A 19,482-nucleotide genomic window follows, 5' to 3' on the forward strand; every position below is an offset into this window, starting at 1 on the left:
ATCGAATAAAAAATAATTGAATCAAATCAAAAAGAATTCATTATAATCAAATCGAATTGAAACGAAAATAATCGAACAGAATCGAATCGAAAATAATCGAATCGAATCAAATCAAATCGAAAAGAATCAAATCTAATCGAATCGAATTGAAAATAATCCAATCGAATCAATCAAATCGAAAACAATCAAATAGAATGGAATCGACAAAAATCGAATTGAATCAAAAAAACCGAATCGAATCTAAAATAAACGAATCTATTCTAAAATAATCGAATCAAAAAGAATTGAGTCGATTCGAATTGAAAATATTGAATTGAATCCAAAAGGATCGAATCAGAAAGAAAAGAACTATTCGAATTGAATCGAAAGTATTCGAATCTAATCGAAAAGATTCGATCGAATCGAAAACAATCGAATTGAATAGAAAATAATCGAATCAAAAATAATCGAATCGAATCGAAAAGAATCAATCGATTTGAATCAAAAATAAGCGAATCGGGGATCCCTGGGTGGCGCAGCGGTTTGGCGCCTGCCTTTGGCCTAGGGTGCGATCCTGGAGACCCAGGATTGAATCCCACGTCGGGCTCCCGGTGCATGGAGCCTGCTTCTCCCTCTGCCTGTGTCTCTACCTCTCTCTCTCTCTCTCTGTGTGACCATCAAAAATAAATAAAAATTAAAAATTAAAAAAAAAAAGAATCAAATCGAATCAAAAACCGAATCGAATCGAAAATAATTGAATCGACTCAAATCAATTCAAAAATAATCAAATCGAATCAAATCGAATCAAAAATAATCGAATAGAATAGAATCAAATAAATAATCGAATTGAATCTAATCGTAAATAATTGAATCGAATTGAATCGAATCAAATCGAATTGAAAATAATCAATAGAATCGAATCAAATCCAAAATAATCGACTCGCATCGAATCGAATCAAAAATCATAGAATTGAATAGAATAGAAAATAATCTAATCAAATCGAATATATTCGAATAGAATCAAAAATAATCGAATCGAACAGAATATAATTGATAAGAAAAGAATCGAATCGAAAAGAATCGATTGAATCGAAAATAATCAAATCGAATCGAATTGAATCAAAAATAAATGAATCGAATCAATAATAATCGAATAGAATCAATTCGAAAATAATTAAATCGAAACGAATCGAAAATAATCGATTCGCATCGAATCGAATAGAAAATATTTGAATTGAATTAAATTGAAAATATTGAAATCGAATCTTAAATAATCGAATCGAATCCGATCGAATGGAATCGAAAATAATCGAATCGAATCAAATTGAATTAAGATAATCGAACCAAATCGAAAATAATCGAATCAAATTGTAACGAAAATAATCGAATCTTACCGAATTGAATCGATAATAATTGAATCGCATTGAAGCGAAAATAAATCAAATCGAATCGAATACAAAATAATCTAATCAAATCGAATTGAAAATAATCAAATCAAACAATACAATCGATACGAAAAGAATCGAATCGAAATGAAAAGAATCAAATCGAATCGAATCCATTCAAATCGAATCGAAAATAATCGAATCAAATTGAATCGAAAATAATCGATCGAATCGAAAATAATCGAATCGAATCGAATCGTATCGAATACAATCGAAAATAAATGAATCAAATCGCAAATAATGGAATAGAATCTAATCGAAAATAATCGAATCGAATCGAATCGAAAATAATCGAATCGAATCATATTGAATCGAAAATAATCGAATTGAATCTAATCAAAAAGTATCGAATCGAATCAAATCGAATTGAATAGAAAATAATCGAATGGAATCGATTCGAAAAGAATCGAATCGAATTGAATCGAAAATAATGGAATTGAATAGAATAGAATCAAAAATAAATAAATCGAAAATAATCGAATCGAAAATAATCGAACCGAATCGAAAATCATTCAATCGGTTCAATCGGATCGAATTGAATTGTATTGAAAATAATCGAATCGCATCGAACCGAATTGCATCTAAAATAATCGAATCAAATCGAATAGAAAATAATTGAATCGAATCAAATAGAAAATAATCAAATCGAATTAAATCGAATAAAAAATAATCGAATCGAATCAAATGGAAAATAATCGAATTGAATCAAATCCAAAATTATCGATCGAATCGAAAGTAATTGAATTGAATCGTAAATAATGGAATCGAAAAGAAGAGAATCGACTCGAAAGGAAATAATCGAATTGTTTCGAAAAGAATCAATTCGAAAAAAAAAGAATCAATTCGAATTGAAAATAATCGAATCAAATTGAATTGAATTGAAAATAATCAAATCGAATCGAAAATAATTGAAACGAATCGAATTGAATCGAATCGAATCGAATCGAAAATAATTCAATCGAATCAAATTGAAACGAAAATAATCGAATCGAATCAAATCAATCGAAAATAATTTAATAAAAAATAATTGAATCGCGGGATCCCTGGGTGGTGCAGCGGTTTGGCGCCTGCCTTTGGCCCAGGGCGCGATCCTGGAGACCCGGGATCGAATCCCACATCGGGCTCCTGGTGCATGGAGCCTGCTTCTCCCTCTGCCTGTGTCTCTGCCTCTCTCTCTCTGTGACTACCATAAATAAATAAAAATAAAAAAAATAAGACAGAATTCATTTAAAAAATAATAAAAATAATAATTGAATCACATCAAATTGAATAGAAAATAATCGAATCGAATCAAATCGAATCAAAAATTATCGAATCGAATCGAATTGAATCCAAAATAATCGAATCGAAAGGAATCAAATCGAATCGAAAAGAATCGAAACGAATTGAATAGAAAATAATGGAATCGAATTGAATGGAATAGAATAGAATCGAAAAGAATCGAATTGAGAATAATCTATTCGAATAGAAAAGCCTCAATCGATTCGAAAATAATCGAATCGAATCGAAAAGACTTGAATCGAAAAGAATCAAATCGAATCGAAAATAATCGAATCCAAACTAAAATAATCGAATAGACTCGAATCAAATCGAAAATAATCGAAACAGATCAAATCAAATCGAAAATAATCGAATCAGATCGAATCAAATTGAATAGAAAATTATCGAATCGAATGGAATTGAATCGAATAGAAAACAATCGAATCGAATTGAATAGAAAATAATGGGATGGAATCGAATAGAATACAATAGAAAATAATCAAATTGAAAATAATCGAATGAAATGAAAAGACTCGATCGAATCGAAAATAATCAAATTGAATTGAAAATAATCGAATCGAATGGAATCGAATCAAATCGAAAAGAATCGAATCGAATTGAATAGAAAATTATGGAATCGAATGGAATCAAATAGAATAGAATCGAAAATAATCGATTCAAATATAATCAAATTGAATCGACAAGACTCGATCAAATCGAAAATAATCGAATTGAATCTAAACTAATTGATCAAATCAAAAATAATCGAATCCAATCGAAAAGAATCCAATCGAAAAGAATCCAATTGATTTGAATCGAAAATAATCGAATTGAATCGAAAAGAATCTAATCGAATCAAAAACATTGAATCGAATTGAAAATAATCGAATCAACTCGAATTGAATCGAAAATAATCGAATCGACTCGAATCGTTTCAAAAATAATAAAATCGACTCGAATCGAATCAAAAATAATCGAATCAAATCAAATAAATAATAATCGAATGGAATAGAATTGAATTGAAAATTATAGAATCGAATCTAATCGAACCAAATCGAATTGAAAATAATCGAATCGAATCGAAAATAAACCGAAAATAATCGAATAAATTCAAATCGAAAATAATCGAATCAAATCGAAAATGATCGAACAGAATCGAAAAGAATCGAATCGAAAATAATCGAATCAAATCCAATCGAATTGAATCGAAAATTCAAATTGAATTGAATCAAAAATAATCGAATCGCATCGAACTGAATTGCATTGAATATAATCGAATCGAATCGAAAATAATCGAGTCGAATCGAATTGAATCAAAAATAATTGAATCGATTCTAAAATAATCTAATCGAAAAGAATCGAGTCGATTCAAAACGAAAATATTGAATCGAATCCAAAATTATCGAAAAAAAAATCTATTCGAATCGAAAATAATCGAATCGAAACGAAAGGATTCGACTCAAATCGAAAAGAATCGAATGAATCGAAAAGAATTGAATCAAATCGAAAATAATCGAAGCGATTCGAATCGAACCGAATTGAAACGAAAATAATCGAATCAAATCGAATAGAAAATAATTGGATCAAGTCCAATCGAATTGAAAATAATCGATTCGCATCAATCGAATAGAAAATATTCGAATTGAATTGAAAATATTCAAATCGAAAAAAAAAAAAAAAAAAGAAAATATTCAAATCGAATCGAAAATAATCGAATCGAAAATAATCGAATCGAATCGAATTAAAATAATCGAACCAATTCGAAAATAATCGAATCGAAATGTAACAAAAATAATTGAATCGAATCGAATCGAATTGAATAAAAAATAATTGAATCGCATTGAAGCGAAAATAAATCGAATACAAAATAATCTAATCTAATCGAAAATAATCGAATCGAACAAAATAGAATCGATATGAAAAGAATCGAATCGAAACAAAAAGAATCGATCAAATCGAATCCATTCGAATCAAATCGAAAATAATCGAAATCGAATCGAATTGAATCGAAAATGATCAATCGAATCGAAAATAATCGAGTCGAATCGTATCAAATACAATTGAAAATAAATGAATCAAATCGCAAATAATCGAATCAAATCTAATCAAAAATAATCAAATCGAATTGAATCGAATAGAAAATTATCGAAAATAATCTAATCGAATCGAATCTTATTGAATTGAAAATAACCGAATCGAATCGAATCGAATCGAATTGAATCGAAAATAATGAAATGGAATGGAATCAAAAAGAATCGAATCGAATTGAAACGAAAATAATGGAATCGAATCGAATAGAATAGATTCAAAAATAAATGAATAAAAAATAATCGAATCGAATCGAAAATAATCAAACTGAATCGAAAATCATTGATTTGGATCGAATCGAATTGAATTGAAAATAATGTAATCGCATCAAACCGAATTGCATCGAAAATAATCGAATCGAATTGAATCGAAAATACAAATCGAATCAAATCGAAAACAATTGAATCGAATCGAAAATAATCGAATCGATTCGAAAAGAATCGAATCGACGAGAAGAATCCAATCGAATCGAAAATGATCCAATCGAATCAAATCGAATAGAAAATAATCGCATTGAATAGAATCAAGTCGAAAATAATCGAATCGAATCGAATCAAATAGAAAAAATCGAAGCGAATCGAAAACAATTGAATCACATCGAATCGAATAAAAAATAATCGATTCCCATCGAATCGAATCAAAAATAATCCAATCGAATTGAATCGAAAATAATCGAATCGAGTGGAAAATAACTGAATCAAATAGAATATAATTGAATCGAAAACAATCGAATCGATTCGAATCGTTCGAATCCAAGATAACCGAATCGAATCAAAATGATTCAAATTGAATAGAATCAAATCGAATAAAAAATAATCGACGAATCGATTGAACCGAATCAAATTGAAAATAATCGAATCGAATAGAATTTAAAATAATCGAATCAAATCAAATCGAAAATAAACGAATCGAATCGAATCGAAAATAATCAAATCGATACGAAAAGAATCGATTTGAATCCAATCAAATCGAATTGAAAATAATGAAATTTAATCGAATTGAATCAAAAATAATCAAATCGAATTGAAAGTAATCTAATCGAATTGAATTGAATCGAAAATAATCGAATCAAATCGAAAATAATCCAATTGAATCGAATTGAATCGAATCAAAAAGAATCGAATCGAAAAGAATCGAATCGAATCGAAAAGAATCGAATCGCATCGAATCGAATCGAAAATAATCAATTTGCATCTAATCGAATCACATCAAAAATAATCGAATTGAATCAAAAAGAATCGAATCGATTAAAAAAATAATCGAATCGAAAATAATCGCTTCGAATCCACTCAAATCGAATCGAAAAAAATCAAATTTAATCGAATTGAATCGAAAATAATCGAATGGAAGAAAGTAATTGAATCAAATCGAATCGAATCAAAAATAATCAAATCGAATCGAATGGAATTGAAAATAATCGAATCGAATAGAATCGAATTGAATCGAAAATAATCTAATGGAATTGACCCTAATTGAATAGAAAATAGTCGAATCGAATCGAACATAATTGAATCGAATCGAATCAAATCGAAATAAATCATATTGAATCGAATCAAATCAAATCAAAAATAATCCAATCGAATCAATCGACTCAAAAACAATCAAAGAGAATAGAATCGAAAAAAATCGAATCAAATCGATAAGAATCAAATCAAATCGAAAATAATTGAATCAAATATAATCGACTCAAAAATAATTTAACTGAATCAAATCAAATCGAAAATGATCGAATCGAATTGAATCGAATCGAGAATAATCGATTCATATCGAATCAAATCGAATCGAAAATAATCAAATCGAATTGAATCGAAAATACTTGAATCGAATCTAAAATAATCGAATTGAATCGAAAATAATCGAATCGAATCGAAAAGAATCGAATCGACGAAAAGAATCCAATCGAATCGAAAATAATCCAATCGAATCGAATCGAATAGAAAATAATCGAATTGAATCGAATCGAGTCGAAAATTATCGAATAGAATCGAAATTAATTGAATCGAATCGAATCAAATAATCAAATCAAATTTAAAAGAATCGAATCGAATTGAAATAAATGAATCGAATCGAAAATAATCAAATCAAATCGAATCGAAAATTATCGAATTGAATCGAAATGATTCAAATCGAACATAATCGAATCGAATAGAAAGTAATAGAATCGAATAGAAAAAATCAAAACGAATCGAAAACAATTGAATCACATCGAATAGAATAAAAAATCAATTCCCATCGAATCAAATAAAAAATAATCCAATCGAATTGAATCGAAAATAATCGAATCGAATAGAATATAATTGAATTGAAAACAATCAAATCGATTCAAATCGAAAATAACCGAATGTCAAAAAATCTAATCGAATCGAAAAGAATCGAATCAAAATTAATCAAATCGAACATAATATAATCGAATTGAAAAGAATCGAGTCGATTCGAATCGAAAATATCGAACCCAATCGAAAAGCATCGAATTGAAAAGCATCGATTCGAATCAAACCGAATTGAATCGAAAATAATCGAATCGAATCGAAAGTAATCGAATGGAATCGAAAGTAATCGAATTGAATCCAATCAAATAGAATCAAAAATAATCAAATTGAATTGAATTAAATCGAAAATAATCATATCGAATCAAAATTAATCGAATCAAATCGAAAATAATCGGTTCGCATCGAATCAAAAGTAATCCAATTTGATTCGCATCGAATCAAAAGTAATTCAATTTTTTCGAACTGAATCGAAAAAAATCGAATCAAAAAATCAAATCGAATCTAAAATAATGGAATCAAAAAGAATCGAATCGATTCGAATCAAAAAAATCGAATGAATCGTAAAGAATCAAATCAAATCAAAAATAATCAAACCGAATTGAATCGAAAATAATCGAATCGAATGCAATCGAATCGAATCTAAAATAATCGAATAGAAGAGAATTGAATCGAAAATAATCAAATCGAATTGAAAAGAATCGAATCAAATCGAATCGAAAATTATCGAATCAAATCATTGAATCGAATTGAAAAGAATCTAAATTAATTGAATCAAATCGAAAAGAATCGAATCGAATCAAAAATCGAATTGAATCGAATTGAATCAAAAATAATCGTATTGAATCGAAATTAATCGAAATGAATCGATCTTTTTCAATTTGTTTCAATTCTTTTTGATTTGATTCGATTCCTTTCTATTTGATTCAATTCGATTCGATTCTTTTCTATTGGATTCGATTCTTTTTTATTCGATTTTTATCAATTTGATTCGATTCTTTTGATTCGATTCTTTTTGATTCAATTCGATTCAATTCGATTTTTTCAATTCGTATCGATTCTTTTTTATTCAATTCGATTCGATTATTTTCAATTTGATTCGATTTGATTAGATTCCATTCTTTTCTATTCGATTCGAATCAAATCTTTTTGGTTCAATTTTATTCGATTCGATTATACGAATGAATCGAATTGAATCAAAAAGAATCGAATTGAATCGAATCAAAAAGTATGGAATCGAAAAGAATTGAATCGAATGGAAAAGAATCGTATCGAATCAAAAAGAAACAAATCGAATAAAAAAAATCGAGTCGAATCGTAAAGAATCGAATCGATCGAAAACAATCGAATCGCATCGAATTGAATCGAAAATAATCTATTCCCATTGAATCGAACCGAATATAAACCAATTGAATTGAATCGAATATAATTGAATCGAATCAAAAAGAATCGAATCGAATTGAAAATAATCGAATCGAAAAGAATCAAATTGATTCGAATCGAAAAGAATCGAAACGAATCGAAAAGAATCGAAACGAATCGAAAAGAATCGAATCGAATCAAACGAATCAAATCGAAAATAATGGAAAAGAATAGAATTGAAAATAATCGAATCGGGGGATCCCTGGGTGGCACAGCAGGTTAGCGCCTGCCTTTGGCCCAGGGTGCGATCCTGGAGACCCGGGATCGAATCCCATGTCGGGCTCTTGGTGCATGGAGCCTGTTTCTCCCTCTGCCTGTGTCTCTGCCTCTCTCTCTCTCTCTGTGACTATCATAAATTAATAAATAAAAATTTTTAAAAAAGAAAATAATCGGATCGAATCGAAAAGAATCAAATTGAATCGAAAAGAATCGAATTGAATCAAAAATAATCAAATCGATTCAAAAATAATCGAATCGAATCTAAAATAATTGAATCGAAAAGAATCAAGGCGATACAAATAGAAAAGATACGAATCGAAGAGAATAGAATCAAATCGAAAAGAATCGAATGGAATCGAATAGAAAATAATCGAATCAAATCGAATCGAATCGAAGATAATCGAATCGAATCAATTGAATCAAAAACAATTAAATAGAATGGAAACGAAAACAAACGAATCAAATCGAAAAGAATCGAATCAAATATAATCAAATCAAATCGAATTGAATCAAAAATAATCGAACCGAATGGAATCGAAAATTATCGAATCGAATCGAAATATCGATTCGTATAGAATCGAATCGAATCGAAAATAATCGAATTGAATTGAATTGAAAATAATCAAATCGAATCGAAAACAATTGAATACAATTGAAAATAATCGAATCAAAAATAATCGAGTCGATTCGAATCGAAAATAAACGAATCGAATCGAAAAGAATAGAATCGAATCGTATCGAAAAGAATCGAATCAAATTGATGGAAAAGAATCTAAAAAAAATCGAGTCGAAGTGAAAAGAATCGAATCGACTGATAAAGAATCGAACTGAATCACATCGAAAACATTTGAATCTTATCGAACTGAAAAGAATCGAATCGAAACAAATCGAATCAAAAAGACTCGAATCAAATCGTAAAGAATCGAATCGAAACGAATAGAAAAGCATCTATCGAATCGAAAAGAATCGAATCGATAAGAAACGAATTGAAAAGAATTGAATCGAATCGATTCGAATCTAAAAGAATTGAATTGAATCTAATCGAAAAGAATTGAATTGAATCAAATCCCTAACCCTAACCCCTAACCCCTAACAGTAAACCTTTCCTAACCCTAACCCTTAACCCTAACCCTTAACCCTAACCCTAACCCATACACTAACCCTAACAGGTACCCTACACTAACTTATAACCCAACCCTAACCCGTACCCTAACCTATATCCTAACCCGTACCCTAATCTGTACCCTAACCCGTACCCTAAACCTAAGCCTGTACCCTAACCCGTACACTACCCTTTCCCCTAAGCCTAACCCTAACCAGTACTCTAACACTAACCCATACCCTAAACCGTACACTAACCCGTATCCTAACCCTAACCCTAACACATACCTAACCATAACCCTAACCCTAACCCCTAACCCTAACACCTAAACCTAACCCTAACCCTAAACCCTAACCCTTAACCGAAAATCTAACCCTAACCCTAACCTTAACCCCTAACCCTAACCCTAACCTGAACCCCTAACCAATAACCCTAAAACTAACCCTAACCCCTAACCCTAACCTTAACCCTATAACACTAACACTAACCCTAACACCAAACCCCTAACCCTAGCCCTAACTCTTTACACTAACCCTTAAACCTAACCCTACCCCTAACCCTACCCTACCCTAATCCTACCTAACCCTTAAACCTAACACTTAACCCTAACCCTAACCCTAAACCCTTACCCTAACCCGTACCCTAACCCTAACACTAACCCTAACCCCTAACCCTAAACCTAACCTGAAACCTCACCCATACACTAACCCGTACCCTAAACCTAACACTCACCCGTAACCTAAACATAACCCTAACCCGTACCCTAACGCCAACCCATACCCTAACCCGTAGCCTAACCCGTACCCTAACCCTATCCCATACAGTAACCCTAACCCTAACCCTTACACTAACCTTAACCCGTACCTTAACCCTAATCCGTACCCTAACCCTAACCCGTACCCTAACCCTAACCCGTACCCTACCATAACCAGTACCCTAACCTGCACACTAACCAGTACCCTAACCCTAACCAGTTCCCTAACCCTAACCATAACCTGTACTATAACCGTAACTCGTACCCTAACCCTAACCCTAACCCTAAAAGTAAACCTAACCCTAACCCTAACCCCTAACCCTACCTTAACCCCTCAACCTAACCCTGACCCTAAACCAAACCCTAACACTAACCCTAAACTTAACCATAAACCTAACCTGAAACCTAACCCGAAACCTAAACCGTATACTAACCCGTACCCTAACCCTCACACTCACCCGTAACCTAACCCTAACCCATACCCTAAACCTAACCCTAACCCTAACCCGAACCCTAACCCTATCACTATCCCATACCCTAACCCTAACCCTAACCCATGCCCTGACCCTAACCCTACCCGTACCCTAACCCTAACCCGTAGCCTAACCCTAAACCATACCCTAATCCTAACCCGTACCCTAACCCTAACCCGTACCCTAACCCTAACTCGTACACTAACCCTAACCCATACCCTAAACCTAACCCTAACCCTAACCCGTATCCTACCCTAACCCTATCCCCTAACCATAACCCTATTCCGTATCCTAACCCTAACCCTAACCACTAACCCTTACCTTAACCCATACCATAACCCATACCCTAACCCTAACCCGTATCCTAACCCTAACCCCTAACCTCTAACCCTAACCCTAACCCTAACCTGTACCCTAATCCCTAACCCGTACCCTAACCCTGTGGGTCCAGGTGGGGGCGCTGGCCTCCTGGGCTGGGGTCCAAAACACCCCGACCCCAATGAGATGACCTTGAGCAGCTCCTGCCGGCCTTTCACAGCCCCACGGGGTGAGGGCGGCCCCCTAAGGCCCTGTCCAGGGAAGGAGGCTGCAGTCGGAGTTTGGCAGCTCCCCCGGGACCCCCGCTCCCCTGTAAGGCCTGTGCTATGCAGGGAGACACAATACGTGACCTTTCCAGCCCGTCCTAGAGGCAAGGACCTCGACATGGATGACACCCCTCCCCCCGCCCCACTCTGTGGTGAGGGGAGGACGGTCAGGGCCTGCTGGGTCCCCCTGACCGGTGAGCAGGCTTGCTCTTCACGCACTGGAATGCAGAGTCCCTCGTGCTCCCCCCAGACCCTCCCTCAGGCTATTCGCGCATCGTTGCCCTTAGGGTGGGGAGTTTGGTCGCACTCTTGCTGGCATCAGGTTTTAATTTTGATGAAGTCTAGTCCGTTGCTTTCTCCCCTCGGTCGTTGTGCTTGTGGAATCTAAGAGAAACCTTCGATATCCCCCGGGCTGGGAGACATCACCCCGAGCATCAGATCGGCAGTTCGCCAGAGCCTCCTGGGTCCCCCGCCCGTGTGCTCCTGATACCGGGGTGGGAGCGCTCTGTGATCCCAGCGTGACGGCGTGTCCTGGGACAGTGGCTGGGAAGGTGGACTGTAGGTGGGCGAGCGACAGACAGGCAGTGAGGGCCCGTGTGTGATGTTCCAGCCAAGCCTGTGCCCCTCAGGGCTATGGGGTTGTCTCCGGCTCTGTTCAGACGGAGGGGGACCTGCCCACGGGGAGCACCCGGACGCATGTGTCCTCGGAAGGTTTTCATGTGCCGTCATTCTTGGATGTGTTTGGATTGCAGCACCATGCAGGAGGACTCGGAGAACCTACTGGCCTTGCGAAGGGCCAATATCGTGGCCCAGTACCATCAGGTGAGGCCCAGAAGGGACCATAGACAATACACACCCACGACAAGGGAGACCATACCTGCAAGGCAGTGGAGGCCCAGGAGAGGATCAGAGCCAAGGATGAGTCAGGTCAGCCCAGACAAGGACCATAGTCACCAGGAACAAATGAGACCCTGGGGATGGTCAGTAGCAACTAAGGGTCCATCCTGGATGTTAGTCATTGGTAGCTGAGGAGCCCAGTCACCAGGTACGGTGATGCCCAGGTGGGGACCACAGTCACCAGGTCCAGATGAAGTCCACAGCTACCATGTCCAGGTGAGGCCCAGGTGGGGACCAGAGTCACCAGGTCCAGGTGAGGCGAAGGTGGAGACCACAGTCACCAGGTCCCGGTGAAGCCAAGGTGGGAACCGCCTTGATAGAAATGCAAACTCTTCTCACTGTAGCGTTCCAGCTGTTCTCTCTTTAAATCTCAGGCCGAATTCATAGGTTTTCAGGATGATTTGAAAGTTAGCTAGGTAATTTGGTGGGGACAGGTGACTTGGGGACCCTACTCTTCGGCGGTCTTGCCCTTCTGACAGGAATATTTTTAGCAGTGAACAGTAAAGTCTGTTTATTAAAAGTTCTTATTAATTTGTGCAAACAAATTTCTGTAGGCTTAAAGCAACTGTGAATCACACATATCCACACTGGCTAGAAAATTTTTTTAACCTGAGTTTCTAGATCATTTTCATTATGTGAGTGATTTCTTTCCAAAACTAATTACCAAAGGAAGTAGGGCAATGTGACAAGAGAAATAGCCAAACAACATGAGAAAAAAGAAACAAAAAAACGCTAAGCATTTTTCTCGGGATGAGAGAAATCCTGATCGTGTAAGGATTTTTTCACCCTGCCCTGAGAAAAACCAATTCCCTGACTCAGATGCTTCAGGAGACAACTGGGTTTCTGATCCAGTAAATCGTGACGGCCTCTGGCACTTGGTTCCCACAGCTGTGGATGTGGCCTCAGACCAGCTCGGTGGTTTCCAGGCTGCACTTGGAGGAATTGGAAGGGCTCTGAACATGCACCTTAGGGGCAGTCTGGGATCCATACCCTACAGCTTTTAATTGATAGGTACACCAACTCACATAAAACTTTGCTAGAAAGAAGTCGAATTGTGTGCTTTAAGAAGAATTGAAAACGGGCAGCCTGGGTGGCTCAGCCGTTTAGCACTGCCTTCTGCCCAGGGCGTGATCCTGGAGACCCAGGATGGAGTCCCACTTCGGGCTCCCTGCATGGAGCCTGCCTCGCCCTCTGCCTGTGTCTCTGCCTCTCTCTCTCTCTCTCTCTCATGAATAAATAAATAAAATGTATTTTTAACAAGTATATTGTAGGGCAGCCCCGGTGGCTCAGCGATTTAGCGCCACCTTCAGCCCAGTGTGGGATGCTGGAGATGCAGGATGGAGTCCCACGTCAGGCTCCCTTCATGGAACCTGCTTCTCCCTCTATCTGTGTCTCTGCCTCTCTCTCCCTCTCTCTCTCTCAAATATAAATAAATAAATAAATAAATAAATAAATAAATATATAAATAAATATATAAATAAATAAATAAAATGAAAAAGTATATTGCAGCTATATTGGTAGCTATATATTAATCAAGTGTGTTGTTTTTACATTTTATGGTGACTGGACCTAGCAAGTCTCTACATCAACAACCATCACTTCTAGTCCTCACAACAGTGTCATGGGACAGGCGGTATTATTTCCCTTTTATAGATGAAATTGATTACCTCAAGCACATGCGGTTCCTTCCCTTTCTTTTTTTCTGTTCAGAATATACAAGCTATAAGAGAGTAAATTGCAAGAAACCCACTTGCGTGACGAACACCTCTACTTTCCTCAGATGATTTTAATGTTTTTCTCAATTCTGAACTCCTTATCTATCTTACTACTCCTTTTCGAATAACTTAGGATACATCTTCCCAGGACTTGTTCAGAGAACCAGTCCCTGGATTAATGTCTTTCCCTAAGTATGAATCAGTGACCTGAAACAGACCCAGCATACACAGATTCTCCTATTTATTCAACACCCATCCATTCCAAAAAGAAGTCTATTTGGCCTTCTATATGGCAGGTACAGAGACAGGCTCCGTCCCCACTGGGTTTCAATCTATGTCCCAGAGTACTACCTGCAGTCTTTTGAACTTCATATCAGGAGCCTTAATGCTGATTTCTGAGGGCAAAACAAGCAAGTCCACAGTTCTCCTTCATGCTTCCCCAGCAGACCCTTGGGTTCTCTCCACAGAGTTGAACTGTTACTGAGCCATTGGTTGTGTAGGTCAGTCACAGAGCAGCATTGCCATCCAAAACAAAAAGGAGGAAAAAGGAGTTTGGAAGTAGTTGGGTCTCACAAATCGTAGGGAGGGAATATTGAAACTGTGACAATGTTTCTTAGTGCACCTTTTCTCAGAGCCACATCTCTCCTGTTCTTGACTGAGGGACAGGAGAGTCTAGGTAGGGAGAAATAGGTAGGGGGCTACAGATTCAGGCTCACAAAGATCCTAAGGATGCTGAGATGTAAGGAAACCAGAAATAAAGGAACAAACGAGACCACCCGGCCCTAGGCATGGGTAGAGAGGGTCTTTTTTATGACAGTCCTCTGTGCCCAACAAAGGATAACCAGACTCTAAAAAGAAGTAAACCATTAAAGATGTTATCACTAGTCCTTACTCAAACCAAGACATCCCAAGAATGAGAAGGCCACAAGCTCCCTGATCAGTTCTAAATGAAAAACTGTCCGTGCAGGCCCATGTGGGCAACCCAGCCTGGGCCCCTCCCACTCCTGAGAGCTTTCTCAGTATCCTTGCTTAATAAACTCCCGTCACTTTACTCACTCTTTGTCCACCAGATTCATTCTTCGACTCCGTGAGACAAGAACCTGACTTTCTCACTTCATTCTGCCTGCTGCACTTCTCTTACCCAAGCTCCCTGGGAAATTACTTCATTGGCTTAATCCCATCTCACTCTCCTCCTGCCTCATATCCTTTGGATTCTTCACCACCAAAGGCCAACGAACCAAGAGATACAGGGAGGGATAGAAGACCCAGGTGATAGGGGGAACTAAGGCCAAAGAAATATAGTTTAAAATTACATCTGCTTTTTTAAAAAAAGATTTTATTTACTCATGAGAGACACAGAGAGAGAGAGAGAGAAAGAGAGAGAGGCAGAGACAGAGACAAAGGGAGAAGCAGGCTCCCTGTGGGAAGCCCAATGTGGGACCCCATCCTAGGACCCCAGGACCAACCACTGAGCCACCCAGGCATCCCTACAATTACATTTCCTAACAAACTTGCAGTCCATAAACAAATACTTGAAACCGACAGAGTGGGACATTCTTCCAAGAATTCACAGCTGCCTGAATGTTAATGTTTTGCTAGAGGCCAAAAGCAACATTTGTTTGCTGATAGCCAGACCTCCAGGATCCTGTAAATCTTTCATGTGTGAAAATCCTTTTGGAAACTTCTTTTATCTCTAGAGTCCCCACCCCACACAGCAACTTAAAAGTTTATAACCAAGGCTCCTCATAATCCTGGTGAAGCTTTTCAGGCCCAGGGGTCCTGTCCCCATACTTTAATAAAAGCACCTTTTGCATGGAAAATGTCTCAAGGATTCTCTCTTGACCACTGGCTCCTGGCCCACAGTACATCACAGGTACATCTCTGAGTTAATTGCATCAGCACATCAGGAAAGTACAGAAGATTTTTGCCTATCTTCTTGTATGACACATTCCGGAGGGGGACATTCCCATCTGTTCGATCTGGGTTTTTCTCTTCCTGGGATATATAGCTAGCTAGCAAGGTAGATGATAGAGTGATAGATCTACTGATAGATCAATCCCAGGAACATAAATAGATGTTTATATAAACAAACATATAAACATAAATCTATGTTTCCACTTAATATATTTATTATTAAATGTATTACTCATAATATAATTATTATCTATAAACAGAACTATATATTTATATTTAAATATGCAAAATAAACATTTCTATATCTAATCTCTATACGTCCATATATAGATCTCCCTATAGAGATAGAGACAAAATGGTTAGAAATAGATGTGTGCAGAAAGAGAGAGAAATAGATATAGACCTATAAATATGGAGAGGATCTGCTTTCAAATTCTATCCAACGACCTCTCCTCACAGGCACAGGCAAACGCACACACATACTCAAGAGCCTTCTGGTATGTGGCCATGACAGGAAATAACACCCCTTGAGATGCCATCTCTTCTCCAACTTAAAGGTACCCGCTTTTCTCCAAAGAAGACCTACACAGAGTGAGCAAGCACATGAAAAAATGCTCCACGTGACTTTTCATCAGGGAGATAGAAATCAAAACCACAATGAGATACCACCTCACACCAGTGAAAATGGGGGAAATTAACAAGACGGGAAACGACAAATGTTGGAGAGGATGTGGAGAAAGTGGAACCCTCTTGCATTGTTGGTAGGAATGTGAACTGGTGCAGCCACTCTGGAAAACAGTGTGGAGGTTCCTCAAAAAGCTGGAAATGGAGCTATACTACAACCCATCAATTGCACTACTGGGTATTTACCCCAAAGACACAGATGTAGTGAAATGACTGGACACTTGCACCCCAATGTTCACACCGGCAATGTTAATAGCCAAACTGTGGAAGGAGCCTTGATGTCCTTCAACAGATGAATGGATAAAGAAGATGTGGTCTATATATACAATGTATTATTATTTGGCCATCTGCAAGGATGAATACCTACCATTTTCATGGACATGGAACTGGAGGGTATTATGCTGAATAAAATAAGCCACATGGAGAAAGAATTATCATGCGGTTTCCCTCTTATGTCGAATGTAAGAAAGAGTGAAGAGGATCATAAGGGAGAGGAGGGAAACTGAGTGGAGAAAATTGAGAGAGGCAGTGTTGTCCCCAAGATTGCTAATCCGAAAAAACCACCGAGGAGCCGACACTGATACAAACACACGAGGGTTTATTTACAAGCTCGAGCCTGGGTCCAAGTGTACCCGACACAGCGGAGCAAGGACTTGGACCCTGAGACTAAGGGGCGTGGCAGCTTTATAGGGGCCAGTGGCCCATGGGATACGCAGAAAGTTGCACAGTCATGTCGGTCCACACGCAGGTATCCGATTGAATTACATCTTACCCTATAGTATCCATTTGAGCTGGCCTATTACTTTGATCAGAATTGGCGGGCACAAAGCAGGATTACATGGTTATGAGCCGATTTCCGATTAGGGTGTGCCCAGCGGCTCGACTAGTGTGGGGCAGCGCCTTAAGCAATAAGCAGGTTATGTGGGGGTCATACAGGAGGTGGCAGGTGTAACACAAAATGGCATCAGTCCTGCTCTGCTTGTCCAAGGGTAGGGGATTTTTGTTAAATTTCCTGGGTCTCACAGAAGATAAACTATGAGAGACTCCTAACTTGGGGAAACAAAGGATTGCGGTAGGGGAGGTGGGTGGGAGGATAGTGTAACTGGGGGACGGGCATTAAGGAGGGCATGTGATGTGATGAGCACTGGGTATTATACTACATGTTGACAAATTGAATTTAAATAAAAATTTTTTAAAATTTAAATTTAAATTAAAAAAAGGTACTGGACGGCTCAGCCATCCTCAGCAATTCATTTATGAAATGGCCTTCTGTAGATCATAAAAAGTTACAAATGTGAATGGAAAATGACTGAAACTCTTTCCCACTTCAAATAAATAAGTATTCTGAAAAGCAAATCAAAGTTCCAGAATGGAAAAACGCAAAAAACGAGGGAGAGGGAGAAAGAGAAATGAATTCACTTTTTGTGATATTTATTAGTGATGGTCCAATAATGACAAATCCATGATTGTCATTAAAAAAAAAGAGTTAATGAACGGTATAGAAACCGAGCCCCTCAACTAACAGATAAGGAAACTGAGAAGACAAGAGAAGTAATGCACACTGCTCAGGGTCACACGGGTGGCAAGGGGCAAAGCCAAGACTCGATTCTGGTCCAGAGTTCTTTAAAGGACCACAAAACGCTAACGTCACGGCTTCAGGCTCAACTAGAATTAGTGTCGCTTTAGCTCAATAAAACATTCAACCAAAGTAGCATAGCCTTTCTTCTGCCAGCTAATTACATTTCATGTAGCACCCTAAAAGGGATTCGAATTATGTCTCCATGTGCGTCATCAGAATACTGCCTGATGAATTAATTAAACAAAGGTATTCCCCGAAAAAAACCTCAGCTGTGAGACCTTGCCTACCCTTTCACTTTCCAAGTCTTCATGCTTCTATATCTAATTGCCTATATTGTCATAGAAGCCAACCTTACTCAGATTGAGTTTGTCCAAGCCGAGAATTAAGTGCCAGTTTTAATATTTTTAAAACTCAATTTAAAAGTAGTTAAACAGAGAATTTCAAATGGCAAACACTGATATTTACATCATGTACTCTTATAACTAACAGAAGGGGTAATCCTGAAACTTAGATGCAGTCGTACCTTTATATGAAAGTATAAAAGCAGAAAGAGTAACCCAAAATTGTCTATTTCACAAAAGCCTATCTAAACTAGTTATGTTCAATGGTGTCTGTCTTGAAGCAACAATCTCTAGGAAGACCTTGTTCAGACCTAGCTCCACCACCAATAAGCATGTGAACTTGGACAATCCAATCCTCCGGAACTCTGTTTCTTTCCTGTGCCTCAGAAGAGAGGACCAGAGCTGATGATCCCTCAGTTCCCTCTCAGACCTAAAATGCTGCTGTGGGGTCCTAAACACTCTATACTGAGCACAAAAAGATGGGGGATCTTATATATACTCAAATGCTAAAATATAAAACTAACTCTGAGCATAGATCCTGAGTATTTTAGGGTTCTCTCCTATGGCGATAGAAAATCCCCAAATCTATATCCCTTTTTATCACAGGCGGTGGGTATATGGGTCCAAGCCACTAGAAATAATAAATATGTGTATCAGAACAGCCATCTACCCTCATGCCCGCTGCTTTTCAAAGCAAAGCCCTCAAAGAACTCCGTTATTTTTTCTGAGGGTACCGGTTAACATGTAGAATCCTAACCT

Source organism: Canis lupus, chromosome 30 (assembly GCF_003254725.2).
Source record: "Canis lupus dingo isolate Sandy chromosome 30, ASM325472v2, whole genome shotgun sequence".
NCBI lineage: Eukaryota > Metazoa > Chordata > Mammalia > Carnivora > Canidae > Canis > Canis lupus.